Source organism: Rhinopithecus roxellana, chromosome 11 (genome assembly GCF_007565055.1).
Source record: "Rhinopithecus roxellana isolate Shanxi Qingling chromosome 11, ASM756505v1, whole genome shotgun sequence".
Lineage (NCBI taxonomy): Eukaryota > Metazoa > Chordata > Mammalia > Primates > Cercopithecidae > Rhinopithecus > Rhinopithecus roxellana.
Window position 1 is genome coordinate 104,646,396 of NC_044559.1, and position 16,137 is coordinate 104,662,532.

Below are 16,137 nucleotides of genomic sequence, written 5' to 3' on the forward strand. Positions count from 1 at the left end.
CAGACTCCCCTTTGTACAACAATGTAGCAAACACTGAAGAAATATGGCCAGGAAGTTTTATAATTTATACTCTCAAGGAGTCTGTGTTTTGTAATGGAAAACACAACAAACAGACATAGAAATGACACACCGATTAGTGATATACACAGAGAGACCTCACTGCCTGGAGCACAGTGAGAATGCCAAAATTATAACAATTCTCAAGAAACTTACAATCATGCTCAGAAAATAAAATATACATAGGCGATAACTAGTTTGCTAATAATCAAAGAACAATATACCAGAATCTCAGCATCTTAGAGGCAGATGAGAAATTAGAGTTGATAGACTAACTGTTTGATAGATGAAAAATAAAGACATGAAAAAATAAGGCAGAAACTAATAATTAATGAGTGACTATTGGTAAGACAGACCCCAGACTGGTTCCCTTATACATTATCTCACGGAATACTCATGACAACTCTGTGAGGCATGGGGATTACCCTCCTTTGACAAAGGAAAGGACAAAGGATTTGAGAATTGAAGGAAAAATCACATGGCTAAGAAGATGGATCAGGGACCAGACGCGGGTCCGTTTGTCTATGTCAGTGGTCTTTCCCCACACAATGCAGGGGGGACTAAGTGCCAGATCTAACACCTGGTAACAACATGAATATGTATGTTTGAACCCAGAGGAGGGAAATCTGGGAAACCTTCACAAGAAAGCTGGAATTGAACTAAGATGTAAAAAGAACATAAACCAGAAATGTCTAAAGAATAAAGCAGCTGAGATGGTTTCTACCTCCAGTGCACGTCTGTCTCACCCACAAAGGGGAAATCTTCGCCAGGGTTAGGCGTAGGTCTTACTCTTCATGGCATTGTCAGTGCCAACCCTCATATGTGGACCTTAGTACCCTGAACAAGTGTGTGATGAACTACTAAATGCAGAGAGACTTGGGGATGATAGGGGTAACAGGCTGTGAATTGTGAATTCACAATTGTGAATAGGCTGAGGAACAGAGAGCAGACATTGCCTAAATGAACAGCAAATAAATTGGGAATATGAAAATTTAACAGATTTATCCAATTATGATGTCCCTTCTGCTGCCCTCCTGTCCCCCATGGGTAACTGACCTCTGACCTTGGCTAGAAGAGTATTTGTGGTTTGAGAATCACTGAGCAAGGGTCACATCATTAGCTCCAAAGTTGAGGATGATTTCTCCCTCCTAAGTCCTAAGAAAGTCAGTGTGAAGGTGGACCCAGGGTCTGAGTCCACACTAGCGGGCAGGAGCAGAAAAATACCCCAGACCCACCATTACCAACAAACCTGTCAATTGCAAAACTTTGGCTGGCAACATTCCTGGCTTGGTAAAGAGAGAGTTGGAAGGGACAGACAGAAAGGTGCCAGTGAATCAATTTTAGTGTTGGCAAACACTGGATGGAGACGCATCGATAACGGTAGGGCAGGAGATTAGCTAAGAAAAAACTTTAAATGGAAAAGATAATCTATTATATCAGATAATCTGTTATAGCAGCGGCATGATCTTAGCTCACTGCAACCTCTGCCTCCCCGGTTCAGGCAATTTTCCTGCCTCAGCCTCCCAAGTAGCTGGGATTACAGGCACGTGCCACCATGCCCAGCTAATTTTTGTATTTTTAGTAGAAATATTCATTTAGTGCATAAATGAGTATAAATGAAATATATCAATAGAACAGTGCTGGATATCATCTAAGTTCCAGATTTTGCCCTTTTCTCCTTTTTTCTTAAACATGTTTAGTTGTGTAACATCTCAGCAATTCAGAAAAAAATGAAAACAATGACAATGACCAAGGGGTTCATCCGCTAAATCTAAGAAGTGTTACCCTTAACACAATCTTTCCTTTAGTTACCTTTTTATTTTTTGAGAAAGAAAATATTTTAGTGTCAGCTAAAGCATCCCCATTTCATTGTTTACTCTCCATCACCAGAGATAGACAGTAATTAACTATATTTTTATATTTTACAGACAAAACGGTAAGCAATATACAGTAACATTTGAACATCTTTAAATGTACAGATGTGGTGAATTACATTAAAAAGATTTCCTAATGTAAACCATCCTGCAACATTAGGATAAACACTAACTGGTCAAAAATGTATTATTTAAATATTTTGATAGATTTGGTTTACTAATATTTTATTCAAGATCATTACACTCATGTTCATAATTAACAATGACCTATAATTTTGCTACACTCTACTTTACTTGTTCAGTTTTATTATCAAGGTTATGCATACAAAATGATGTGGGAAGTTGTCCTTTTCTTATTCTTTGAAAAAGTTTATACAAAGTAGTGCTTATCTGTTCTTTGAAGATTTTGTAAACTTGGTTGTGTCTGGCCTGTTTTTCAGAGGGGGAGGCATCCGGGGAAGGAAGGCTGTAGATTATTAACTTGATTCACTTCTTTTGTTGATTATAAGTATATTCCAGCTTTTTCTTTCATCAGTTTTTGTAATTAATATTTTTCTAGGAGATTGTCTGGTTTCCCTCTTTCCAAATGTACTGTCAGGAACTTGGCCATAGTATTCTCTTACAGGCTTTAAGATCTCCATGAGTGGCTATGCTCTGTGCTTTTCGTGCTTTTTCTTCTCTCGTCCTTGGTCAGTTTGCCAGAGATGGCTTTATCACTCTTTTCAAGGAACCGGCTTTTAGTTGGGTTGATTTTCTGCATTATTACTTTGTTTTCTAGCTCATTAATTGCTCTCCTTATCTTTATGGTTTCCTTCCTCCTTCTGCCTTCTTTCTGCTTGCTTTGCTGTTGTTTTTCTATTGTACTATGTCAAGCACGTAGCTGGCAAATTTTTCAGTCTTTCTCATTTTCTAATATGTGACTGAGGTGTAAATGATTATTTTAACCAGAAGTGTCCAGTCTTTTGGCTTCCCTGGGCCACATCAGAAGAAGAATTGTCTTGGGCCACATGTAAAATACACTAACACTAATGATAGCTGATGAGCTAAAAAAAAAAAAAAAAAAAAAACCTCACAATGTTTTAAGAAAGTTTACGAATTTGTGTTGGGCCGTATTCAAATATGTCCTGGGCTGCATTGCGGGCTACAAGACATGGGTTGGATAAGCTTGATTTAAAGTATCATTTATTTAGGCTGCATCCTACAGGTTTTTTCTCTGCTTCATTTTAATTACTTCATAATCTGTATTATTATTTCTTTTGCTCTTACAGTTTTTCATTTTTATTATGGAGCATTTCAAACATACAAAAGCAAACACTGCTTCACATGGAATCCTTCTGGAATGTTCCCAGTTCAACATCACTGCAAGTGAGCTTTCTAATATATGCTTTTGGGTAATAACATTCCCTCGTTATTTTTACTCTAGAAATCCATGCGTGTGTCTTATTTCTTCTCTTTGAAGACAAAACTATACCTTAAATAACCTCATGTCATACAATGCAAGGGTTTTGCAAAATCCAGCTGAATTAAATTTTTTTTAAATCCCACATGACCAGATCAAAAGCAGCCCATTTTGCCAAAATGTAGACTTGCTTCACAGACAGTTAAAAGTAATTTTTAAAACACAGTTCTCATTTTCATCACTACAGTTTCCAAGTTTGAACTTCTACAAAAGTTCAGGATAGTTGAACAAGCACCGTTTCTGGAACTGTAAACAAAGCAGTTGCCTATGGAACCCGGGCCCTGCTTTTTTTGCCTCTTTGCCTGCCACTGATCCTTGCCCTGCTGCTGCCTTTCCAAAGGGCTCAGTGTGTGCACTCCCAGGGAATGAGCCATCCAAGCCGCAATCCTGAGCCCAAGAAAAGCACCACCGAGCCTCCGCAGGAAAAATAAGTTGCTGCCACACGAAGGAAAAGATTCCAGACCCTTCAGACTCCACCGCCACTGGCTCAACTGTTTCTAAGAATAGCGTGAACTGTGGAAAAAAAAAAAAAAAAAATACTGGCAGCAGACATTGGTCTTAATTGTCTCCAGGCATTAAAATAGAAACAAGCTGAAACGGAAGTGCCCCTGGAAACCCTCTCCCAGCCTCACTCAGTGTGGACCAGGAAGCGGGACGTGGATGCGGCTTCCAGAGACACGGACTCCAGAAGGCCAACCCTGCGCATGGCGTCACCACGGAGCATGTTTCCAGGACAGGATGGTCTCTCCCAAAGTCGAGGAAGGCCAGGGGCCAGAAGCAGTCTCCAGGCGCCCAGGCCTCACTCACTCTCAGGCTTTCTAGAGATTCTCTCGAGGCCTCTGATTGGAGGCCCCATGGGATGTGAGGGGTCCGCCTCCCAAGAGCCAAAGTTGTTTGATCAGAGTCTTCTCTTTCTGGTTCATTTTCATAATCTTAAATTTAGCTAACTGGTTCCTAAATCAAATTTCGCAAATAGTTTCTTGTCATAAAAAACAACATCAGCCTTATAACTGGGAGGCCCCTCAACATAAAGGGGTGTGTGCTGTTAGATCCTATATTCACAGGCTGGAGAGCCCCCCACATCCCCTACTCCACAGAGATGGGTAACACCACTCTTCAGTCCAGAAGGCACAAAATTGTGTTTTGTTTTGTTTAATGAAGATGTGACATTCTTCTGACTACTGGGTTTCATAACCTAAACAGATTTCCAAACTTTGAGGATAGATTCCAAATTAAAAAAAAAAAAAAAGTGCTGCATGCAGAAGAAGATCAAGAAACCCACTTCTAGTCTCCACTCATTCAAATTTCTGTTGCCTAGTGCATTAATCATTTAATGAAAATAGATTTTTTCCCTGCAAAGTTTCTAGTATTTATGAAATTGCTCTTAGTTGGAAACATAAGATAAACCAACACTCAAGCTTTTCTCAATTCCTAGACAAACACACTAAATAAAAGAGGTGGTTAGGGCTAAGTTTTCCAGAAATCCAGTGCCAATTCCTGATGGGATTATTTCAGCTCTACTTTTTCTAACGTGGTTAATTGTTGACGAAGTATGGAAAAAAACTGAAAATAAAATGAAGCTCTTTTCTCTTGTGTGCATAATATTCCATAATATATGGAAGTCAAAGCCTGCTTCACAGGTGGGGAACAGGGCTGGGACAAAGGGAGATACACACATCAAAAGAATGCAACTTAATAATGCTGGCAGGCCCCACGTGGCTCCAAACTCTACACAGCATGGCCCTCCCAACCCAAACTCCAGTTGAAGACCTCAGAAGGAATTGACAGGATTCTGTTTTAGAAATACATGAAACCAAACAAATCTAGCGCCAGACGGAGACAGATATAAATGGACACAGCCCAGTGAGATGGAACATTTACAACGTAGGTCTCCCAGAAGCCCTGTCTTTGGTTGCAACCATGCAGAAATGTGTCATTCCCCCATTCTACACCTTCCCCCACAGTGTTTACTGTGATCCTAATCTACCCAAACCAGATTACTCAAGCCAGAGCAGAGATCGACTCTCCTTGCCCAAGGTTGGCAATCAGCCATCAATTATACTTGCCACATGCTAGGCTGTTCCTAACTCAGAAATCTTAGAGCATTTAGTTGCACATAGAAAGGACTCCACAAATGTTTGTTGAATTGAATGGAATGATTGTGCTCAATTAATTGCCTTTGCTCAACTGTTTCCCAATATCCATTGGTCCTTAATATCAACTCTCATCACTTGGACCTTCTCTTGCCTATGTTTGCCAGCAAGGCTTATATTTCAGGACACCAGCCCAACTCACCTTCTAGACCCTGAACCTACCTATGTTCTGCACCACTACCTCACCCTCGTCTCCCCCTTAACTCAAGATTCACCTGTCTCCACTGTCTGACATCTCTTGATCTATTCACAGGTACCCGTACTCAGCTATGACATTTAGAAGTGGGATCAAGGAGGAGAAGGATGGTGAGGGAAGAGGAAAGAGTTTACATTTGCTTTTCACCCTGCTGTGTGCCAGGCACTGCATATATTATCTCTTGTAATTGTGTTTTTAAAGAATGCTGGAGACTAGGGAGATGATACTTCCACTGTCTGAGCCTTTGGGTCAGGAAACTAACTCAAACACCAAGATCCCAAACGCCTTCTACAATGGAGACATTAAACCCTTTTAAATTAGTGATTTTTAATTTATGACTTTAAATTCTGAGAATTGATGAACACCCATAATGAAATTTTCACCCACCCACTATAAAATGAAGTACTAAAATGTGATTCCCTAAGGCTGAAATATACTATTCAAAGAACTATTCTTTGTTCTGAGACTATAGGGGAATCCTATCTTAGGAAGGAGTAAAATAATCTCTCATTGCAAAACTTCACACGCTCACACTTACTCTTCAAAATCCTTCAAGGAGGTACCAAAATCAAGTCCAATAAACCATTATTACTTCTTTTTTTGTTTGTTTGTTTTGAGATGGAGTTTTGCTCTTGTTGCCTAGGCTGGCATGCAATGGTATGATCTTGGCTCACTGCACCCTTCACCTCCCGGGTTCCAGCAATTCTCCTACCTCAGCCTCCCGAGTAGCTGGGATTACAGGCATGCGCCACCACACCCGGCTAATTTGGCATGTTTAGTAGAGATAGGGTTTCACTGTGTTGGCCAGGCTGGTCTCAAACTCCTGACCTCAGGTGATCTACCTGCCTCGGCCTCCCAAAGTGCTGGGATTACAGGCATGAGCTACTGTACCCAGCCCCAATAAACCATTATTACTTAACAAATTAAATCACAGCCTATTTTTCTTATAGCATTGGACAGGATCACTAGTTCTACAGCTGAGTGTACCTGGAGAAATATTTGGCTCACTTTAAGTGCCAGACTGTGAAAAAAAAAAAAAAAAAAAAAAAAAACAAGCATAACAAAAACCTCCTCTTAAAGATTAGCATTGCATTTAGCTGAGGAACATGGAACTGTGTGGTAGTCACGTGGCTGTAAGCATACATATAAAAGTCATCACATTTTTTGCCTTAGATTTTTTTCACTTTACTATATTTAAATTTACCTCAGTAAAGTGTTATAAGAAAGTCTTACGGTGATTGTCAAATGACTATGCAGGGAATTCTCAAACAAGAATTCTCCCTTCTCTCACAACTGAATTTTAGTCAATGCACTTAAATCCTTAAGTTTTTGAGTTATAAGCTCCCTCCTTGGGAGGAAGTTCGGTACCTAAGGAACCTTCGTAATTCTTTCATATATTGAGTAAAGATGCCAAAGTCACTGATTAAAGCTCCCTAACCTCTTATTACCACAAAACCACCCTGGGGACCAGGGATCCTGGGTTTTCACTGCCTTCTTTATGAAACTTTCTTTCATCTTAGCTGAAATAATAACTCAAAATCAGTATGTGAGTCAGTCAAAGCATTGTTAATCCAATAGCAAATGTCTTGACTTTTTAGATTACAGGCAACTAGGGAAATATTTATAATAGTTAAGGTTTTTCTAAAAACAAACAAACAAACAAATCTTCCATGAAGTCTATATGAATTTTTTTTGTTGCTTTACAGAGCAAAAATTGTCTTAAATCTTCTTGATTAACAAAAAAAAAAAGAAAATCAAAGTGACGCTTCCTTGTTAGCTTGCAAAACCCAGAAAATGATTTTGTGGGAAAACACTAGTCATTTAATTAGCTATTAAATAGACAACTTCCTTTCACATTCTCAATTCATAACTCCCATGGGAGAATTTATTAACTTTAGTGGCTAAGTTCACATTAATTAAGCCTAACTGCCCTTGACCAGTTAAATAGCTAATCTGTAAAAATGCAGCTGCTTTTGGATGTGTGTGTGTATAAAATTATTGAGAACTTTTTAATGTATTTTAGTTTTAGCTGCTTTACAAACATGCATCATTAGAGGATAAATCAGTAATGATAAAGCATTTCCATTCACACATGCGATCTTTCGCATCAGCCTTGTAAATGTCAGCATTGCCCCTGAACGGTGGGTATTTCTTCACGTGTTCTCCAAAGCTAAGTCTCTGGAATCCCTGACTTTAAACTGTTGAGTAAGTTCAAGTTGAGTTTCACGCTGGCAAAGAGAGTGCCTAACTACAAAGAAATATCCACTGTGTAATCGTTGTTTCATGTCCGCTTGGACTGCCCGTTCTGTTTCATTATTCCTCTTTCAGCCACCTCCAGGCCGAACACTCAGACAAAATCACTCTGGCAACTTGTGAATGCCTTCTGCTCATGTAGGATGACTGTTTTGCCCCCTGTGCTTTCTTTACTGAGCTGTTTAATAAACAGCAGGGTAGCTGGGAATTTCTTGGAAGGAGCCGGGCAGGGAGAGGGCACCGTGGTGCCGACTTTCCAGGCTGACTCGCAGTTGCATTTGCAAACCTGGGACTCCCCAGCCACCCCCACAGAGCTTCTGAATAGGTTGCTAAGGGCTTGGCAATGTTCTGCGCAGCCACTGCTGATACTAAAGAGGCCACAACAGGCTGGATCCCAGAAGAAAGGAAGTACTAACAGCTTGAGTCACCATGAATGCGGGACTCCTTCATTTAATAATCTTAGACAATTCTGTCTGGGCTTAAACGCCCCACAGTCCTGTGACAATGTCCCAGAGATTCAAAGATAAGCCACCTGATGCCTTCAGAACACATTTCCTTTTATTCACAAGATAGTAAAGCTTCTCCCTCATGCATAGTCACTGGGTTTGTTTTGTTTTGTTTTGTTTTGTTTTGTTTTGACAAAGTCTCACTCTGTCACTCAGGTTGGAGTACAATGGTACAATCTCGGCTCACTGCACCCTCCACCTCCCAGGTTCAAGTGATTCTCCTGCCTCAGCCTCCCCAGTAGCTGGGACTACAGGCGCCTGCCACCACGCCTCGCTAATTTTTGTATTTTTAGTAGCGACAGGGTTTCGCCATGTTGACCAGGCTGGTCTTGAACCCCTGACCTCAGGTGATCCTCCTGCCTCAGCCTCCCAAAGTGCTGGGATTACAGGCGTAAGCCACTGTGCCCAGTCACATATTCATTGTTAACCAGCCCTCTTCACTTATGGCATCTGGCCTTAAACAAGGGAATGAAAGTTGGTTTTTTGTTTGTTTGTTTGTTTTGTTTTTTCTTGTTTACATCAAAAAGGGAAGGGAATAGATGAGAAGGAACATTAGTATCAGCTTAAGTGACCTGAAACAGCAAGCGCAAAGTTGGGGGGCATACTGGGGTCCAAAGGTGTGTGAAGTTTCAGCAGGCAATCTTTCCCACACACACATCCCACAAGTAGGGGAAGGGGAGATCGGAAGGAGCCATTGCTCTTATTTTGGTGGTTAACTGGACACAGATATGTAGTCATGCCTCGATGACAGTCACAAAGTCCTGGGCAAGGTAACATTGGAGTCCAGAATAGATGCCCATTTTATTTCCATCTGCTATAGAATGCAGAGCACTTAGGAAACGAGAGCTTTTGTAGTAGTATTTATCTCTACCCATCTCATTTTTCTGTCACTCTAGGGTGGTTGAACTGCGGCATTACCGTGTTCTCTATCTCATTCCTACTATGGGATGAGGCAATGCTTGACAGAGAAAAATTGGGATTTGGACAAGATCTATTCAATGTCCCTGCACATTGTGTAGAAGCTAGAATTGATGGTGCAAATACTACATCTTGAAGATAATGCACCTGATCTCATCTGAACTCAGAAGCTAAGCAGGTTTGGGCCTGGTTAGTATTTGGATGGGAGACCACCTGGGAATACCAGGTGCTGCAGGCTTGGCCGGGCACAGTGGCTGATATGGTTTGACTGTGTCCCTACCTAAATCTCATCTTAAATTATAGTTCCCATAATCCCCACATGTCATGGGAGGGACCTAGTGGGAGGTAATTGAATAATGGGGATGGGTTTTTCTCATACTGCTCTTGTGGTAATGAACAAGTCTCATGAGATCTGATGGTTTTATAAAGGGGAGTTCCCCTGCACCCCTCTCCTGCCTGCTGCCATGCAAGACATGACTTTGCTTCTCTTTCACCTTCCTGCATGATTGTGAGGCCTCCCAAGCCATGTGAAGCTGTTAGTCCATTAAACGTTTTTGTTTTTGTTTTTGTTTTTGTTTTGGTAAATTGCCCAGTCTCAGGTATTTCTTTATAGCAGTATGAAAATTGAGTAATACAGTGGCCCATGCCTGTCGTCCCAGCTACTGTCATCTCAGCCTGAGGATCGTTTGAGACGAGGGGATCATTTGAGCCCAAGAGGTGGATGCCAGCCTGCACAACACAGGCAAACTTCCTTTCAAAAAGTAATAATTAACTTAAAATTTAAAATGTGAGACTCTCCAGGACCTAGCCAGTCTCTCCAGTCACCTTGGTTACGTGACAAGCCACAGGCACACAAGTGCAAACTCCCCCCGGGGACAAGGCCACCTCCTTCCTTGGTGACTTCCTAGCACGTACGGGGTGTTAGCTTAAACTATAACCTGTCCTCCCCAGGCCACAGGACCTTTGTCCTGGCCCCTCCCTAAGACTCACCAATCACCTCCCTAGGGAAGCAGAAGAAACACATAGGGTGCAGAGTGCTAGAGGGGAACACACCACAGTCCCAAATAATTCACCCGGGTGGCCAGGGGCTCATCTGTTCCCAACTAAAAATATATCTACAAGCCAGAAATCTTGATTTCAAACAGATCCAAGGGTGCAAAAAGGCACTTTGAGCACATAAGGTATAGTATATAATAAGGAACGTAACGTTTCGTTAGAATAAGTAAGTGTTAAGTACATGTATGTGTGTGTGTGTGTGTATATATATATGTACTAGAAAACTTTTTCACTTAATAAAAATATATCATATATCATGCAAATAAACTGTGGCGTATAATAAGTATTTACCGTCATTGAGTTCCAATCATACAATTCTAGGCTTACCTGAAAATGAAAAAAAAAAATCACAACAATAATTAAACCTTAACTATTAGAGACTAAACATAATTCAAGCTGTGAACTTATCCAGCATGACCTGAAAGTAATAGAAATTTCCATGACACATTCATTGCCTTAAAATATCTTCAAAGCCATCATTCATAATCATAAATAAAAATGATTGTAAATCAAAATTTCTGTGATCTACAGGGAGCAGTATGACAAAATCATGTAGAAGGATTTGTTGTGATATCATCCAGTTAAACCCCAGGAAACAGTGATGCAACAGCTCTTGGGAAAGATCCTGCAGTGTTATCAGTTCTTTCTTTCAAATTCTCTTCAAGCTCGTACATCTAGAGTATCTTCTGCTAAATGGTAAATAAGCATTGTTTCATAATGCTTATAAGGTGTTCACAAAATAAAATACAGACATTTTTTGACTCTTTTTTCTTGTCCACATAATGTGGATTAGTCTCCATGACAACACCAACTGTCCCATCACATTATCACGAACACCTCCCAACAACGGCTATGCTGCTGTGACCCACAGTAACCCACTGTTCATTTTTATTTTATTTTATTTTTCGAGACAGGGGCTCACTCTATCACTCAGGCTAGAGTGCAGTGGCGCAATCATAGCTCACTGCAGCCTCAAACTCCTGGTCTCAGGCTATCCTCCCACCGCAGCCTCCCATGTAGAGGGGACTACAGGCACACACCACCATGCCTAGCTAATTTTTTTTTTTAATCTGTAGTAGAGATGGGGTCTTGCTATGTTACCCAGACTGGTCTTGAACTCCTAGGCTCAAGCAATCCTTCTGCCTCAGCCTCCCAAAGTGCTGAGATTACAGGTGTGAACCAGCACAGCCGGTCCATCATTCCATGTTTAAATAGATGACCATTGATTTAAAAATCTTGGTGAAATCATTTGGCTGTTTGTGTGTGTCCAGTATGTAAAAACCTGGAGAAATGGGTTTCTTCTATATGTCATCATTTAGTGTGGATGAATGTGATTGGGAGGCTGTGGGCCCTGGAAGTCATTCCTAGTGTCTTGGCGACATCGATTCCACTAGAGCTGGGCTCCCTGGGAACTGTTCCACACACAACAGGATTCTCCCAGCCTCCAGAGACCTCACATCCACACAAATTTAGACACATTCATCACAGAGAGGACATTCTTGAGGCTGCGTGGCAACGAAAGCTTCATTTGTTAAAGGTTTATCTATGGGGGCAGCAGAAATACTCAATAAGGGGGTTATTAAATGTTCTTATTAAATGTGATCAGGGAGCTTTGTTGTCTGGATGTCAAGTTAAAGCCACAACTGGGCAGAACTCTTCTGAAGACAGTCAAGCACAATGTTATGCCCCTAACCATAGATCAACATACTCTGTCACTTGCACTTGAGGGTCGTTTCATCTTAATGAAAAGTATCAAGTGTTGAGTGTGTGTTTTACAGCTTACACGGAGCTATAAGCCAAAGGAGTGAGTTTCAGTATTTCAGAAATTCCCAAGGCTTCAGGTTTGACAGGAGGGAAATAGGCCATTATCCCCCATGTCAGGCAAGCCTCCTATTAGAGAGTACCCTCCCCACCGGCCCTGTACCCTTCAACTAAGGGTCGCATAACACGCAGATACGTTTCACGATAAATTCACAATAACCACAGACAGTCCACAACCTCACAGCTCATCTGTCCAGATAATGTATTTTACAAATAAGGACGCTGACACTCTGAAAAGTGAGAAGAATTCAGAAAAGTGACAGACTTCAAAAGAAAGCTCAGCTCTAATCAGAAACCAGGTTTCCAAATTTTGGCTTGTTGCAGGAAACAAGGAGGCATTTGGGCACCAAAGGACAAATGTATAATGGAGCTTTTGATCCCTAAACTAGGGCAGTGTCAGCCTCTGACACAGTCCACAGAGGCCTGGACCATGAACACATAAGAGCAGAGCACTGGAAGTTCTGGAACAATCCCAAAGCTGAGGCTGAGTGCAGCATGCAGGTAACAGAAAGGCCGGCTGAGGAATGAGTCACACTGAGAACCCCCAGAAGGAGGGGCCCTAGTGAGCCCCAACTGGCTACTGCTCTTTGGGAATGAGCCATTGATGTCAAAATAAGCCAGAAATCCAGATGATTTAATATAAAATCTCCCAATTTCTTAATGCCAGCAACCTGGTCAAAACATTTTTTAGGCCGGGAGCAGTGGCTCATGCCTATAATCCTAACACTCTGGGAGGCCAACGCAGGCAGATCACTTGAGGTTAGGAGTTTGAGACCAGCCTGGCCAACATGGTGAAGCCTCATCTCTATTAAAAACACAAAAACCAGCCAGGTGTGGTGGCGGGCGCCTGTAATCCCAGCTACTCGGGAGGCTGAGGCAGGAGAATCACTTGAACCCACGAGGTGGAGATTGCAGTGAACTGAGACTGCACGACTGCACTCCAGGCTGGGAAAAAGAGTGAAAAAAACAAAAAACAAAAAAACATTTTTTAGAAAACTGGCCTGCAGGCATAATTCACTTCCCAAGCCTCCAGCTTTCCATTTCTCTCCTGAAGCAGTTCATACCGATTTTTTTTTCAGACAACAATGCATATACTGCTAGGGTGCCCTATTCATTCCTCCTTCAAATTGTATCGAATGTCTTCTGTATCCAGCTCAAAGGTCAAAGGGTGTGCAACCCAAAGATGCAGAGATATCAGGAACATCCAGGGAACCAGAAGCATGAGAGCACCATATTCCTTATGTTTGTAAGGAAGGAACTTGGAAGCATCTTGGAAGGGACTTAACCCACAAGGAGAGAGTGCAGAGGAATAAGACTGTCTTGTAGCAGAGGAGTGAGAAGTCTCATGATAGCACAGTTAGAATGTCTTGGCAAGAATCCAGTGAAGATATCATAAGGGGGTAAACAAAGGCGGACTCTCTGGGAATGGAGAGAAAAGATTCAAGAGATATTCAAAAACTAGTTTCAATATGTGATCCATCAAGAGTGACACTGCCTTCACACAACCTGCCTCCACCCTGAGGCCCGAGGCCACAGAGCAAACCTCCCCTTGGGAGCCTCCACACTGCATCAGTCACATGCAGCCAGCAAATACTTACTGTGCCCCTGATATACGCAACCCCTCAAAAGTTGATCAGACTAATTTTGACAAAAAATCTTACTGACACACTCATGATACCAATGGCGTTTAGATTTATTGAAACATATTTTAAGGTATTTATTATTTGTTTTAAGGATGTATTTCAACATATTGTGGCATATTTTCAAGGAGTGCATGTACAGAACTTTCTGAAGAGCAATGTTTCAGGACTTATCAGTATCAGTAGGATGTTTTCAGGTGCGAGTAACAGGAAATCACAACTAAAAGTGACTTTAAAGTAAGGAAATATGTTAGCTCACATCAAAAAAAGCCTAAAGAGAAGGTTTGCCTTAGGCGTGATATGTCAGGCTCCAGGTCCACTTCTTGCATTTCTTTCCACTTGGATCTCCATGTGTATTAGCCTCGATCACAGACTGGAGATAAGATGACCAAATCAGCACCAGGCCTCAAAATTAAAAGCATCTAGAGAAAGAAGAGGAGGAATCATCTCTTCTTCAATGGTTTGTAAAGGAATTTAGAACTTTTCCCTGAAGTCTCCCTCAAGCCAGCTCTCCACCTTTGTGTTAGAATTCCTTTCATATCCATCAATTAAAGTGAGGTCCCTCGTGTATTCCGAAACCCATCCTTGGCATGAGTTGCACAGTCACCATGATTGGCTTAGGTTAATCCATTGTAGTGGAGTGAATATTGGGGAGTTGATGACATTAGCCACAATAGTATCAAAAACCTTGGCCACACAGTAGCTCACGCCTGTAACCCCAGCACTTTGAGAGTCATGACAGATGGATCGCTTGAGCCCAGGAGTTCAAGCTCAGCCTGGGCAATGTAGTGAGATCCTGTCTCAAAAAGAAAAGAAAAGACTAGCTGGGCAAGGTGGTGTGCACCTGTAGTCCCAACTATTCAGGGAGCTAAGGAGGGAGGATTGGTAAAGCCAAGGCATTCGAGGCTGCAGTGAGCTACGGTCCCACCACTGCACTCTAGCCTGGGTGACAAAGCGAGACCCTGTCTCTAAAAAACAAAACAAAACAAACCCAGAAAAACAGGCTGCAACTTTTACCATCTTAAAAAAAAAAAAAAAAGAAAAAATCCCTTAACTCCAAGTCCCTCAAGGCACCTCCCATATTCTGTTTCTTTTTATAATAAAACTTCTCTAAAGATTTATCTATGTTGACCATCTTTCTTTTCTCCTTTCTTATTCTCTCATGAAAATACTCCATTTAGGCAGGGCGCGATGGTGCTCATGCCTATAATCCCAGCACTTTCGTAGGCCCAGGAGAGAGGATCACTTGAGCCCAGGAGGTGGAGGCTACAGTGGGCTGCGTTTGTGCCACTGCACTACAGTCTGGGTGACAGAGTGAGACCCTGTCTCAAAAAATAAAAATTAAAAAATATATCCTCCATTTAGACTTTCATCTTCACTAATCCACAGAAACTGCCCATGTCAAGATCAAAACGACCTCCCTATTGACAAAATGAATGGCCAATGTTGTCTTATTTGTTGCATCCACTGTGCTTGGCACTATTGAACAATCTCCTTTACCTCAACACTTCCTAAGTTTGGCTTCCAAGACCATACGATTTTAAACTTCTGTGCAGCCAGGAAGGGAGCCCTACTCTATACTCTGGCATCACTAGACTATAGTTCTCAGACCTCAGTTTTTCTTTCCCACCCATTTTCACACCCTAGATGACTGATTCAGTGCTGGGGACTCCCAAAGTAATATCTTCACCTTACCTTTCTCCCAAACGCCACACTTTGCCTATTAGACAAAACCTCTTTAAATGAAAGACAGTTCCCCAAAAGCCCTTTTACAATAATTTCCATTTTTCTAAAAGTTCTTTAAATATCTGCAGTTCTTTAAATATCATTCTCGGTTCTTTGCCAACTTGTTTTCAGCATATGCTCAATAATTGATGGTGAGTGATAAATTATTCATTGATTATAGTAGCAACTTAGGAGTCCCTTCAGATGGAAATATAATGCAGATGAAAAGAACCAGGCAATTCCACAGATAGGACACAAAAGGGCACCTAGATTTTATATATTAAAATGAAGAATTAGGGCCAGGCATGGTGGCTCACTCCTGTAATCTCAGAGCCTTGGGAGGCCATGGCAGGAGGATTGCTTGAGATCAAACACTCAAGACCAGCCTGGGCAACATAGCAAGGTCCTGAATCGACAAAAAAATATAAAAATTAGCCAGGCATGGTGGTGCACACCAATAGTCCCAGCTACTCGGCAGG

General features: G+C 41.6%; 1 non-coding gene and 1 pseudogene across 1 annotated transcript in view; one reads left to right on the forward strand and one right to left on the reverse strand.

Annotated features, from left to right (window-relative positions):
* Positions 1-2,139: 2,139 nt before the first annotated feature.
* The window catches only part of LOC104676559, a 36,096-nt gene continuing 22,098 nt past the window's right edge, over positions 2,140-16,137 (reverse strand). Inside the window, exons 4-5 of the transcript XR_004059931.1 lie at positions 10,764-10,799; positions 2,140-3,903 (exon numbers count right to left, since the gene is read on the reverse strand). This is a non-coding gene — a transcript (uncharacterized LOC104676559). The remainder of the gene's footprint in view (positions 3,904-10,763; positions 10,800-16,137) is intronic.
* Positions 9,529-9,654, forward strand: LOC115900599 (annotated as a pseudogene).